This window comes from Ranitomeya variabilis, chromosome 2 (genome assembly GCF_051348905.1).
Source record: "Ranitomeya variabilis isolate aRanVar5 chromosome 2, aRanVar5.hap1, whole genome shotgun sequence".
NCBI classification, from domain to species: domain Eukaryota; kingdom Metazoa; phylum Chordata; class Amphibia; order Anura; family Dendrobatidae; genus Ranitomeya; species Ranitomeya variabilis.
Window position 1 is genome coordinate 516,376,121 of NC_135233.1, and position 12,590 is coordinate 516,388,710.

The following is a 12,590-nucleotide window of genomic DNA, read 5'->3' on the forward strand; positions in this document are numbered from 1 at the left end:
GCCAACAGGTAAGTGGTGCATCTCCCTCTTTTGTCTAGCAGTTACAGACCACTGCTTTGGCAGATGTACTGAGACATGCACTTTTATTCACAGCAACCTTGAATTATCTCTTGGATAAAACTTTTTACCACACAATGAAGATTTTTTAGCCACTTCTGGATGAACAGCTTTCTAACAGTATAAGTTTTGCAGTTATTTTTTTCTTACCCTTTTTCCAAGTAACAGATCCAACACTCTATTTACTAGCCACTTTTCATCAACATTTAAAACTGTCATTGTTGAGATATCATGGAACTCTTGGCACACTTGTGGAAATAAAGTTTAGGAGATATTAATTTACCATTGTGTATTAATTGTAGATTTGCACTACAGCTTTAGAGCCTTTTTTCACCATGATTCATGAGTTCATATGTGCTTTTTAGCACAAAAAAACTGCAGCCAGTTATTTCTTGTGCGTGTGGTTCCATGGTGTAATGGTTAGCACTCTGGACTCTGAATCCAGCGATCTGAGTTAAAATCTCAGTGGAACCTGGGCAGCTCTTTGTACATGTGTTTCAGTTTTTGCACTTACACTGAGTTCTCCTGTGCCAAAGGTTTAACATAAAAAGATAAAAAGAGAAAGTTAAAATCAACATGCAAAACAACGATTTGAATGTTCCAAGCATCCATGGAGTGATCACTTTGAGTTCAATGGCCAAATCTACCTTTAAAGCAGGATTACGGAAACTTAAAATTGACTTTAAGTTACAGCACTCTTACGAACTGTGTCACGCAAAGCAACCGTACCCTATGATTTATGTCAATGTTCACATAACACTTTTTCCAGGTGTATGAAACTGACAAGGATTTGAAGTTGAAATGGCTTCAGGAAATGTTGGCGTTTTCTTCCTGAATCATCTTTTCTTGTGTTTTTCAGAATTTCCTACAGCGGTTTGTAAGCATTTTTGGTGGTGTTTCTCTAAAATTATTTTGAGCATCTTTTGAGTCTGTTTTTGTGGCTTTTCTTTGTAGCTCACAAAATGCACCAAAAGTCTCTCAGGAACATTGAAGGAGTTTTCCTAACCTTGCCATTGAATTGTACTATAAGTATGGAGCTCTTCTAAATGAAAAACAGCTGAAGAATGATATGCTTATTTTAGTTAATCGCTTGGCATTTTTGGAAACTTGATGTGGTTAAAAGACGCCCAAAAGCCTGATCATATGAACAGCAAGTCTTTTTTACGTGGAAATTAATTTGTTCAGTGTTTTCAGCATTTTCAGAGTAATTTTCAGGATGTTTTTGGAATGGACCCACTCCAAATCCGCCTTATAAAGAGGTAAAAGTCTTAAACTGTGCATGATTCCCATTGATGATGACTTTAAATCAGATTTTTACATTTTACTGGGACCTGGAAATTTGTTTCTATTTTCTGAGATGTTTTCCAGAGGGATAATCACTGATCTTGATCATGGTGCTATAAGAAAAGGTGTTTGATTCTCATCAAAAATCAACATCTGAGTAGTCGTGGCCGAGTGGTTAAGGCGATGGACTAGAAATCCATTGGGGTTTCCCCGCGCAGGTTCAAATCCTGCTGACTACGAATATGTTCATATAGTTTTTTGACTGATTCCTGAGAAGATAAATTTGCGTGTGTCCTGTTTTATGCCACATGAAGGTGATATGCGAACTTTGGGCAGGGTTTCTAGAACCAGACTGACTTGATTTTTGGATGCATTTTATATAAGCCGATCTGACGCTACATCCCACGTGCGTCATGCCACTAATTAAAAGAAGCGCCATGAGTGCCACCAGGTAAGTGGTGCATCTCCCTCTTTTGTCTAGCAGTTACAGACCACTGCTTTGGCAGATGTACTGAGACATGCACTTTTATTCACAGCAACCTTGAATTATCTCTTGGATAAAACTTTTTACCACACAATGAAAATTTTTTAGCCACTTCTGGATGAACAGCTTTCTAACAGTATAAGTTTTGCAGTTATTTTTTTCTTACCCTTTTTCCAAGTAACAGATCCAACACTCTATTTACTAGCCACTTTTCATCAACATTTAAAACTGTCATTGTTGAGATATCATGGAACTCTTGGCACACTTGTGGAAATAAAGTTTAGGAGATATTAATTTACCATTGTGTATTAATTGTAGATTTGCACTACAGCTTTAGAGCCTTTTTTCACCATGATTCATGAGTTCATATGTGCTTTTTAGCACAAAAAAACTGCAGCCAGTTATTTTTTGTGCTTGTGGTTCCATGGTGTAATGGTTAGCACTCTGGACTCTGAATCCAGCGATCTGAGTTCAAATCTCAGTGGAACCTGGGCAGCTCTTTGTACATGTGTTTCAGTTTTTGCACTTACACTGAGTTCTCCTGTGCCAAAGGTTTAACATAAAAAGATAAAAAGAGAAAGTTAAAATCAACATGCAAAACAAAGATTTGAATGTTCCAAGCATCCATGGAGTGATCACTTTGAGTTCTATGGCCAAATCTACCTTTAAAGCAGGATTACGGAAACTTAAAATTGACTTTAAGTTACAGCACTCTTACGAACTGTGTCACGCAAAGCAACCATACCCTTTGATTTATGTCAATGTTCACATAACACTTTTTCCAGGTGTATGAAACTGACAAGGATTTGAAGCTGAAATGGCTTCAGGAAATGTTGGCGTTTTCTTCCTGAATCATCTTTTCTTGTGTTTTTCAGAATTTCCTACAGCGGTTTGTAAACATTTTTGGTGGTGTTTCTCTAAAATTGTTTTGGGCATCTTTTGAGTCTGTTTTTGTGGCTTTTCTTTGTAGCTCACAAAATGCACCAAAAGTCTCTCAGGAACATTGAAGGAGTTTTCCTAACCTTGCCATTGAATTGTATTATAAGTATGGAGCTCTTCTAAATGAAAAACACCTGAAAAATGATATGCTTATTTTAGTTAACCGCTTGGCATTTTTGGAAACTTGATGTGGTTAAAAGACGCCCAAAAGCCTGATCATATGAACAGCAAGTCTTTTTTACGTGGAAATTAATTTGTTCAGTGTTTTCAGCATTTTCAGAGTAATTTTCAGGATGTTTTTGGAATGGACCCACTCCAAATCCGCCTTATAAAGAGGTAAAAGTCTTAAACTGTGCATGATTCCCATTGATGATGACTTTAAATCAGATTTTTACATTTTACTGGGACCTGGAAATTTGCTTCTATTTTCTGAGATGTTTTCCAGAGGGATAATCACTGATCTTGATCATGGTGCTATAAGAAAACGTGTTTGATTCTCATCAAAAATCAACGTCTGAGTAGTCGTGGCCGAGTGGTTAAGGCGATGGACTAGAAATCCATTGGGGTTTCCCCGCGCAGGTTCAAATCCTGCCGACTACGAATATGTTCATATAGTTTTTTGACTGATTACCTGAGAAGATAAATTTGCGTGTGTCCTGTTTTATTCCACATGAAGGTGATATGCGAACTTTGGGCAGGGTTTCTAGAACCAGACTGACTTGATTTTTGGATGCATTTTATATAAGCCGATCTGATGCTACATCCCACGTGCGTCATGCCACTAATTAAAAGAAGCGCCATGAGTGCCACCAGGTAAGTGGTGCATCTCCCTCTTTTGTCTAGCAGTTACAGACCACTGCTTTGGCAGATGTACTGAGACATGCACTTTTATTCACAGCAACCTTGAATTATCTCTTGGATAAAACTTTTTACCACACAATGAAAATTTTTTAGCCACTTCTGGATGAACAGCTTTCTAACAGTATAAGTTTTGCAGTTATTTTTTTCTTACCCTTTTTCCAAGTAACAGATCCAACACTCTATTTACTAGCCACTTTTCATCAACATTTAACCCCTTCCCGACCTTTGACGCATACGCTGCGTCATGAAAGTCTGTGCCAATCCGACCTATGACGCAGCGTATGCGTCATGGAATGATCGCGTCCCTGCAGATCGGGTGAAGGGGTTAACTCCCATTTTACCCGATCTGCAGAGACAGGGGGAGTGGTGCTTCAGCCCAGGGGGGGTGGCTTCACCCCCCCGTGGCTACGATCGCTCTGATTGGCTGTTGAAAATGAAACTGCCAATCAGAGCGATTTGTAATATTTCACCTAAAAAAATGGTGAAATATTACAATCCAGCCATGGCCGATGCTGCAATATCATCGGCCATGGCTGGAAATACTTAAGTGACCCCCCCCACACCCACCGATCGCCCCCCCAGTCCTCCGTTATGGGGTCCGGTGCCCTCCGTCCGCCTGCCGGCTCCCCCGTCCTCCTGTCCGCTCCCTCCTTGTTTGAATTCACCCCCCCTGTGGTCCGATCACCTCCCCTGTGCTCCGATCCACCCCCCCACCACTCCTTCATACTTACCGATCCTCCCGGTGTCCGTACGTCTCCTCGCTGGGCGCCGCCATCTTCCAATATGGCGGGCGCATGCTCAGTGCGCCCGCCGAAATCTGCCAGCCGGCAGATTCCTTACAAGTACATTTTGATCGCTGTGGTAGGTTCTATCACAGCGATCAAAATAAAAAAAAATAATAAATACCCCCCCCCCATTATCACCCCCATAGGTAGGGAGAATAATAAAATAAAGAAAATATTTTTATTTTATTTTTTTCGTTTTCCACTAGAGTTAGGGTTAGAACTAGGGTTAGGGTTAGAACTAGGGGTAGGGTTAGGGGTAGGGTTAGGGTTACGGGTAGGGTTAGGGTTAGGGGTAGGGTTAGGGTTATGGCATGTGCGGATTTGGCTGCGGATCCGCAGCGGATTGGCCGCGGATCCGCAGCGGATTGGCCGCGGATCCGCAGCGGATTTGGCCGCGGATCCGCAGCGGATTTGGCCGCGGATCCGCAGCGGATTTGGCTGCGGATCCGCAGCGGATTTGGCTGCGGATCCGCAGCGGATTGGCCGCTGCGAATTCGTTGCAGTTTTCCATCAGGTTTACAGTACCATGTACACCTATGGAAAATCAAATCCACTGTGCCCATGGTGCGGAAAATTCCGTGCAGAAACGCTGCGTTGTATTTTCTGCAGCATGTCAATTCTTTGTGCGGATTCCGCAGCGTTTTACACCTGTTCCTCAATAGGAATCCGCAGGTGAAATCCACACAAAAAAACACTGGAAATCTGCTGTAAATCTGCAGGTAAAACGCAGTGCCTTTTACCTGCGGATTTTTCAAAAATCGTGCGGAAAAATCTCACACGAATCCGCAACGTGGGCACATAGCCTTAGGGTTAGGGTTGGAATTAGAGTTAGGGTACCGTCTCACAGTGGCACTTTGATCGCTACGACGGTACGATCCGTGACGTTCCAGCGATATCCATACGATATCGCTGTGTCTGACACGCAGCAGCGATCAGGGACCCTGCTGAGAATCGTACGTCGTAGCAGATCGTTTGGAACTTTCTTTCGTCGCTGGATCTCCCGCTGTCATCGCTGGATCGTTGTGACAGCGATCCAGCGATGCGTTCGCTTGTAACCAGGGTAAATATTGGGTTACTAAGCGCAGGGCCGCGCTTAGTACCCCGATGTTTACCGTGGTTACCAGCGTAAAAGTAAAAAAAATAAAACCGTACATACTCACATTTCGGTGTCCTTCAGGTCCCTTGCCATCTGCTTCCCGCTCTGACTGTCCGCCGGCCAGAAAGTGAGAGCACAGCACAGCAGTGACGTCACCGCTGCGCTCTGCTCTCACTGTACGGCGGCACTCAGTCAGAGCGGGAAGCAGACGACAAGGGACCTGAAGGACACCGAAATGTGAGTATGTACGTTTTTTTTTTTTTTACTTTTACGCTGGTAACCACGGTAAACATCGGGTTACTAAGCGCGGCCCTGCGCTTAGTAACCCGATGTTTACCCTGGTTACCCGGGACCTTGGCATCGTTGGTCGCTGGAGAGCGGTCTGAGTGACAGCTCCCCAGCGACCACACAACGACTTTCCAACGATCACGGCCAGGTCGTGGTTGGTAAATCGTTATGTGAGACGGTACCCTTAGGGTTGGAATTAGGGCTATGGTTGGAAATAGGGTTAAGATTAGGCTTGTGGTTAGGGTTAAGGATAGGGTTAGGGTTGTGTTGGGGTTACAGTTGTGGGTAGGGTTGGGATTAGGGTTAGGATTAGGGTTAGGGTTGGATTTAGGGTTACGGGTGTGTTGGGGTTAGGGTTGTGGTTAGGGGTGTGTTGGGGTTAGGGTTGTGATTAGGGTTATGGCTACAGTTGGGATTAGGGTTAGGGGTGTGTTGGGGTTAGTGTTGAAGTTAGAATTGAGGGGTTTCCACTGTTTAGGCACATCAGGGGTCTCCAAACGCAACATGGCGCCACCATTGATTCCAGCCAATCTTGCGTTCAAAAAGTCAAATGGTGCGCCCTCCCTTCCAAGCCCCGACGTGCGCCCAAACAGTGGTTTACCCCCACATATGGGATACCAGCGTACTCAGGACAAACTGGGCAACAACCATTCGGGTCCAATTTCTCCTGTTACCCTTGCAAAAATAAAAAATTACTTGCTAAAACATAATTTTTGAGGAAAGAACAATTATTTTTTTATTTTCATGGCTCTACGTTATAAACTTATGTGAAGCACTTGGGGGTTGAAAGTGCTCACCACACATCTAGATAAGATCCTTTTGGGGTCTAGTTTCCAAAATGGGGTCACTTGTGGGGTGTTTCTACTGTTTAGGCACATTAGGGGCTCTGCAAATGCAACGTGATGCCCGCAGACCATTCCATCAAAGTCTGCATTTCAAATGTCACTACTTCCCTTCCAAGCCCTGACGTGCGCCCAAACAGTGGTTTACCCCCACATATGGGGTACCAGCATACTCACAACAAACTGGGCAACAAATATTGGGGTCCAATTTCTCCTGCTACCCTTGTGAAAAAAAAATTGCTTGCTAAAACATCTTTTTTGAGGACAGAAAAATGATTTTTTATTTTCACGGCTCTGCGTTGTAAACTTCTGTGAAGCACTTGGAGGTTGAACGTGCTCACCACACATCTAGATAAGTTCTTTGGGGGGTCTAGTTTCCAAAATGGCGTCACTTAGGGGGGGTTTCTACTGTTTAGGCACATCAGGGGCTCTGCAAATGCAACGTGACGCCCGCAGACCATTCCATCAAAGTCTGCATTTCAAATGTCACTACTTCCCTTCCGAGCCCTGACATGCGCCCAAACAGTGGTTTACCCCCACATATGAGGTATCAGCGTACTCACAACAAACTGGGCAACAAATATTGGGGTCCAATTTCTCCTGTTACCCTTGTGAAAATAAACAATTGCTTGCTAAAACATCTTTTTTGAGGAAAGAAAAATGATTTTTTATTTTCACGGCTCTGCGTTGTAAACTTCTGTGAAGCACTTGGGGGTTGAACGTGCTCACCACACATCTAGATAAGTTCCTTGGGGGGTCTAGTTTCCAAAATGGGGTCACTTGTGGGGGGTTTCTACTGTTTAGGCACATCAGGGGCTCTGCAAACGTAACATGATTTCCGCAGACCATTCCATCAAAGTCTGCATTCCAAATCGTCACTACTTCCCTTCCGAGCCCCGGCATGTGCCCAAACAGTGGTTTACCCCCACATATGGGGTATCAGCGTACTCAGGAGAAACTGGACAACAACTTTTGGGGTCCAATTTCTCCTGTTACCCTTGGGAAAATAAAAAATTGTGGGTTAAAAAATCATTTTTGAGGAAAGAAAAATAATTTTTTATTTTCATGGCTCTGCGTTATAAACTTCTGTGAAGCACTTGGGGGTTCAAAGTGCTCACCACACATCTAGATTAGTTCCTTGGGAGGTCTAGTTTCCAAAATGGGGTCACTTGTGCAGGAGCACCAATGTTTAGGCACACAGGGGCTCTCCAAACGCGACATGGTGTCCGCTAATGATTGAAGCTAATTTTCCATTCAAAAAGCCAAATGGCGTGCCTTCCCTTCCGAGCCCTGCCGTGCGCCCAAACAGTGGTTTACCCCCACATATGGGGTATCATTGTACTCAGGACAAACTGGACAACAACATTTGGGGTCCAATTTCTCCTATTATCCTTGGGAAAATAAAAAACTCCGGGCTAAAAATCATTTTTGAGGAAAGAAAAATATTTTTTTTATTTTCATGGCTCTGCGTTATAAACTTCTGTGAAGCACCTGGGGGTTTTAAGTGCTCACTATGCATCTAGATTAGTTTCTTGGGGGGTCTAGTTTCCAAAATGGGGTCACTTGTAGGGGAGCTCCGATGTTTAGGCACACAGGGGCTCTCCAAACGCGACATGGTGTCCACTAACGATTGGAGCTAATTTTCCATTCAAAAAGTCAAATGGCGCGCCTTCCCTTCCGAGCCTTGCCGTGCACCCAAACAGTGGTTTACCCCCACATATGAGGTATCGGCGTACTCAGGAGAAATTGCCCAACAAATTTTAGGATCCATTTTATCCTGTTGCCCATGTGAAAATGAAAAAATTGAGGCTAAAAGAAATTTTGTGTGAAAAAAAAGTACTTTTTCATTTTTACGGATCAATTTGTGAAGCACCTGAGGGTTTAAAGTGCTCACTATGTATCTAGATAAGTTCCTTGGGGGGGTCTAGTTTCCAAAATGGGGTCACTTGTGGGGGAGCTCCAATGTTTAGGCACACAGGGCCTCTCCAAACCTGACATGGTGTCCGCTAACTATGGAGATAATTTTTCATTCAAAAAGTCAAATGGCGCTCCTTCCTTTCCGAGCCTTACCATGTGCCCAAACAGTAGTTTACCCCCACATATGAGGTATTAGCGTACTCAGGAGAAATTGCCCAACCAATTTTAGGATCCATTTTATCCTGTTGCCCATGTGAAAATGAAAAAATTGAGGCTAAAAGAAATTTTGTGTGAAAAAAAAGTACTTTTTCATTTTTACGGATTAATTTGTGAAGCACCTGGGGGTTTAAAGTGCTCACTATGCTTCTAGATAAGTTCCTTGGGGGGTCTAGTTTCCAAAATGGGGTCACTTGGGGGGGAGCTCCAATGTTTAGGCACACGGGGGCTCTCCAAACGCGACATGGTGTCCGCTAAAGATTGGAGCCAATTTTTCATTCAAAAAGTCAAATGGCGCTCCTTCCCTTCCGAGCCCTGCCGTGCGCCCAAACAGTGGTTTACCCCCACATGTGAGGTATCAGCGTACTCAGGACAAATTGGACAACAACATTCGTGATCCAGTTTCTCCTTTTACCCTTGGGAAAATAAAAAAATTGTTGCGAAAAAATCATTTTTGTGACTGAAAAGTTAAATGTAAATTTTTCCCCTCCATGTTGCTTCTGCTGCTGTGAAACACCTGAAGGGTTAATAAACTTCTTGAATGTGGTTTTGAGCACCTTGAGGGGTGCAGTTTTTAGAATGGTGTCACTTTTGGGTATTTTCAGCCATATAGAACCCTCAAACTGACTTCAAATGTGAGGTGGTCCCTAAAAAAAATGGTTTTGTAAATTTTGTTGTAAAAATGAGAAATCACTGGTCAAATTTTAACCCTTATAACTTCCTAGCAAAATAAAAATTTGTTTCCAAAATTGTGCTGATGTAAAGTAGACATGTGGGAAATGTTATTTATTAACTATTTTGTGTCACATAACTCTCTGGTTTAACAGAATAAAAATTCAAAATGTGAAAATTGCAAAATTTTCAAATTTTTCGCCAAATTTCCGTTTTTTTCACAAATAAACTCAGAAATTATCAACCTAAATTTACCACTAATATGAAGCCCAATATGTCACGAAAAAACAATCTCAGAACCGCAAGGATCCGTTGAAGCGTTCCTGAGTTATTACCTCATAAAGGGACACTGGTCAGAATTGCAAAAAATGGCAAGGTCATTAAGGCCAAAATAGGCTGGGTCATGAAGGGGTTAAAACTGTCATTGTTGAGATATCATGGAACTCTTGGCACACTTGTGGAAATAAAGTTTAGGAGATATTAATTTACCATTGTGTATTAATTGTAGATTTGCACTACAGCTTTAGAGCCTTTTTTCACCATGATTCATGAGTTCATATGTGCTTTTTAGCACAAAAAAACTGCAGCCAGTTATTTTTTGTGCATGTGGTTCCATAGTGTAATGGTTAGCACTCTGGACTTTGAATGCAGCGATCTGAGTTCAAATCTCAGTGGAACCTGTGCAGCTCTTTGTACATGTGTTTCAGTTTTTGCACTTACACTGAGTTCTCCTGTGCCAAAGGTTTAACATTTAAAGATTTGAATGTTCCAAGCATCCATGGAGTGATCACTTTGAGTTCTATGGCCAAATCTACCTTTAAAGCAGGATTACGGAAACTTAAAATTGACTTTAAGTTACAGCACTCTTACGAACTGTGTCACGCAAAGCAACCATACCCTATGATTTATGTCAATGTTCACATAACACTTTTTCCAGGTGTATGAAACTGACAAGGATTTGAAGCTGAAATGGCTTCAGGAAATGTTGGCGTTTTCTTCCTGAATCATCTTTTCTTGTGTTTTTCAGAATTTCCTACAGCGGTTTGTAAACATTTTTGGTGGTGTTTTTCTAAAATTATTTTGGGCATCTTTTGAGTCTGTTTTTGTGGCTTTTCTTTGTAGCTCACAAAATGCACCAAAAGTCTCTCAGGAACCTTGAAGGAGTTTTCCTAACCTTGCCATTGAATTGTATTATAAGTATGGAGCTCTTCTAAATGAAAAACACCTGAAAAATGATATGCTTATTTTAGTTAACCGCTTGGCATTTTTGGAAACTTGATGTGGTTAAAAGACGCCCAAAAGCCTGATCATATGAACAGCAAGTCTTTTTTACGTGGAAATTAATTTGTTCAGTGTTTTCAGCATTTTCAGAGTAATTTTCAGGATGTTTTTGGAATGGACCCACTCCAAATCCGCCTTATAAAGAGGTAAAAGTCTTAAACTGTGCATGATTTCCATTGATGATGACTTTAAATCAGATTTTTACATTTTACTGGGACCTGGAAATTTGTTTCTATTTTCTGAGATGTTTTCCAGTGGGATAATCACTGATCTTGATCATGGTGCTATAAGAAAAGGTGTTTGATTCTCATCAAAAATCAACGTCTGAGTAGTCGTGGCTGAGTGGTTAAGGCGATGGACTAGAAATCCATTGGGGTTTCCCTGCGCAGGTTCAAATCCTGCCGACTACGAATATGTTCATATAGTTTTTTGACTGATTACCTGAGAAGATAAATTTGCGTGTGTCCTGTTTTATGCCACATGAAGGTGATATGCGAACTTTGGGCAGGGTTTCTAGAACCAGACTGACTTGATTTTTGGATGCATTTTATATAAGCCGATCTGACGCTACATCCCACGTGCGTCATGCCACTAATTAAAAGAAGCGCCATGAGTGCCACCAGGTAAGTGGTGCATCTCCCTCTTTTGTCTAGCAGTTACAGACCACTGCTTTGGCAGATGTACTGAGACATGCACTTTTATTCACAGCAACCTTCAATTATCTCTTGGACAAAACTTTTTACCACACAATGAAAATTTTTTAGCCACTTCTGGATGAACAGCTTTCTAACAGTATAAGTTTTGCAGTTATTTTTTTCTTACCCTTTTTCCAAGTAACAGATCCAACACTCTATTTACTAGCCACTTTTCATCAACATTTAAAACTGTCATTGTTGAGATATCATGGAACTCTTGGCACACTTGTGGAAATAAAGTTTAGGAGATATTAATTTACCATTGTGTATTAATTGTAGATTTGCACTACAGCTTTAGAGCCTTTTTTCACCATGATTCATGAGTTCATATGTGCTTTTTAGCACAAAAAAACTGCAGCCAGTTATTTTTTGTGCGTGTGGTTCCATGGTGTAATGGTTAGCACTCTGGACTCTGAATCCAGCGATCTGAGTTCAAATATCAGTGGAACCTGGGCAGCTCTTTGTACATGTGTTTCAGTTTTTGCACTTACACTGAGTTCTCCTGTGCCAAAGGTTTAACATAAAAAGATAAAAAGAGAAAGTTAAAATCAACATGCAAAACAAAGATTTGAATGTTCCAAGCATCCATGGAGTGATCACTTTGAGTTCTATGGCCAAATCTACCTTTAAAGCAGGATTACGGAAACTTAAAATTGACTTTAAGTTACAGCACTCTTATGAACTGTGTCACGCAAAGCAACCATACCCTATGATTTATGTCAATGTTCACATAACACTTTTTCCAGGTGTATGAAACTGACAAGGATTTGAAGCTGAAATGGCTTCAGGAAATGTTGGCGTTTTCTTCCTGAATCATCTTTTCTTGTGTTTTTCAGAATTTCCTACAGCGATTTGTAAACATTTTTGGTAGTGTTTTTCTAAAATTATTTTGGGCATCTTTTGAGTCTGTTTTTGTGGCTTTTCTTTGTAGCTCACAAAATGCACCAAAAGTCTCTCAGGAACCTTGAAGGAGTTTTCCTAACCTTGCCATTGAATTGTATTATAAGTATGGAGCTCTTCTAAATGAAAAACACCTGAAGAATGATATGCTTATTTTAGTTAACCGCTTGGCATTTTTGGAAACTTGATGTGGTTAAAAGACGCCCAAAAGCCTGATCATATGAACAGCAAGTCTTTTTTACGTGGAAATTAATTTGTTCAGTGTTTTCAGCA

General features: G+C 41.6%; 7 non-coding genes across 7 annotated transcripts; all 7 read left to right on the forward strand.

Annotated features, from left to right (window-relative positions):
* The first annotated feature begins 459 nt into the window (after positions 1-459).
* Positions 460-531, forward strand: TRNAQ-CUG (transfer RNA glutamine (anticodon CUG)). The gene has a single exon. It is a non-coding gene; the product is annotated as a tRNA-Gln (tRNA).
* Positions 532-1,498: 967 nt separating this feature from the next.
* TRNAS-AGA (transfer RNA serine (anticodon AGA)) lies at positions 1,499-1,580 on the forward strand. The gene has a single exon. It is a non-coding gene; the product is annotated as a tRNA-Ser (tRNA).
* A 663-nt stretch (positions 1,581-2,243) lies between these two features.
* TRNAQ-CUG (transfer RNA glutamine (anticodon CUG)) lies at positions 2,244-2,315 on the forward strand. The gene has a single exon. It is a non-coding gene; the product is annotated as a tRNA-Gln (tRNA).
* Positions 2,316-3,282: 967 nt separating this feature from the next.
* Positions 3,283-3,364, forward strand: TRNAS-AGA (transfer RNA serine (anticodon AGA)). The gene has a single exon. It is a non-coding gene; the product is annotated as a tRNA-Ser (tRNA).
* A 6,685-nt stretch (positions 3,365-10,049) lies between these two features.
* On the forward strand, positions 10,050-10,121 carry TRNAQ-UUG (transfer RNA glutamine (anticodon UUG)). Its single transcript has one exon. It is a non-coding gene; the product is annotated as a tRNA-Gln (tRNA).
* Positions 10,122-11,050: 929 nt separating this feature from the next.
* On the forward strand, positions 11,051-11,132 carry TRNAS-AGA (transfer RNA serine (anticodon AGA)). The gene has a single exon. It is a non-coding gene; the product is annotated as a tRNA-Ser (tRNA).
* Positions 11,133-11,796: 664 nt separating this feature from the next.
* TRNAQ-CUG (transfer RNA glutamine (anticodon CUG)) lies at positions 11,797-11,868 on the forward strand. The gene has a single exon. It is a non-coding gene; the product is annotated as a tRNA-Gln (tRNA).
* The last annotated feature ends 722 nt before the right edge of the window (positions 11,869-12,590 follow it).